Genomic DNA, 1,619 nt, shown 5'->3' with positions numbered 1-1,619 from the left:
AGCGATTTATTGCCCCCTAATCCAAATAGAACCGATTCATAACCGAAAACAAGCTTTCAAAATATCGGTGTCTTTGTGCCATAGCGGGCTTTGTCGGATCACGTGTCCGCTCTGTCCAGCTCCAGAATCGTCGTACCGAATGATGACCAAGATACCCTAATATTTTAGATCAATACGCACGGCCGAAGTCGACGCCGCCCGCGTTTAGCAAAGCTATCGATGAAAATGCATTGTGTCCGTCGATAAATCAAATACAAACTATGCGGTAATTGTAGATTTATTCAAATTCGATTGACGCTCGACTATACAAATCCGGATATCGCGGCCGACGCTGGAAGCTCACAGGTGTGTTCTTAAGATATCACAAATAAAACCCAACGTTAAAAACACCGGGGTCGTCGCGTAATGGCCGATTTTTTAAATATCAAATTAGTCCGTTCCGATGTATTAAAGAGATGTACGTATATTTCATTATTACACGTTCATTGTTTCCAATTGTCAGCGATGCCGTGTTTGGCATCGGACAACAAATAATGAATCGATTTACACGTATCGTCACGTTTCGACCACAAATGCATAACATTGATTTATTCGTCAACTCGAGAGTCGGATAAGTTTTGAATGAAATTCAACCGCGTTCGACTCGGCGCAAAACGTGCGACCGGCACGTACGGATTTCACGACGCCGCCGAAGCTGGGAAAATGTTCCCACTCCGCGATCGGGCGCGTGGCGCGTGCTTACCGCATCGACGGCGCATGCGCGTTTGTTGTCTGACCGAGGTTCGCGAGCGAGCGACACCGCGACTTCATCAATAACTAACGAGGGAAAATCAACTGTACGCGATGCTCGACGACAGGTAAGAGAATGCTCCGTAATGTGAAAAGTGTGTGACAACTCTATGGGAAAACCAACGCAATCTATAATCCAGTCTGTGATGCCGACAAGACGAGCGGAATCGCGATATAACCGATGTTTACACTTGAAGAGAACGGGACTTCTCAATTATCTGATATAAATTCACGAATATATTGGTTCAATCTTCCAAAAACTTCTTCAAAATGATATATTGACCGGCAGCCAGTCTAGCCCCAATATTGTTGACGTGATGTACATCAACTCATCCGATAAGCATTATCAGAACGACATGAAAATTCATAAATAGAAAATAAAAGTCATGAAATTATTTGATTAGAAAATAAACGCAAATATTCAAAATTGTCATTGTTATTTCGCAACGCCAATATTGATGACGTAGTGCACATCGACTCACCTAATTGAAAACCTAATTGGGACATATCTCGTTTCATCTGTGGCACCTACTCCAAGATTCTACGATAAGTATTTCAGAGTAATTGATTCTGGCCAATTTCAATTTTTGTTTCTTTTTTTACAAATTTCAAATCAAATATTCGTTTTATCATATCTGCGAGCGGTTTTTTATGAAGCCACGCACTAATTTTCCCACGATCTGATCACCCATCGCAGCATTTAATCTATCGATCTTGCCCACGACAAAATCATCAGCAAAAAGATATGATCAAAATGCATTATCTAATCGTCTTTGTCTCATTTAAGGCCTTCCTTCGTCGATCAAGTCAACGGTAAATAATGGTGAATT

This window comes from Tubulanus polymorphus, chromosome 3 (genome assembly GCF_964204645.1).
Source record: "Tubulanus polymorphus chromosome 3, tnTubPoly1.2, whole genome shotgun sequence".
NCBI classification, from domain to species: domain Eukaryota; kingdom Metazoa; phylum Nemertea; class Palaeonemertea; order Tubulaniformes; family Tubulanidae; genus Tubulanus; species Tubulanus polymorphus.
This window is presented reverse-complemented; position numbering follows the sequence as displayed.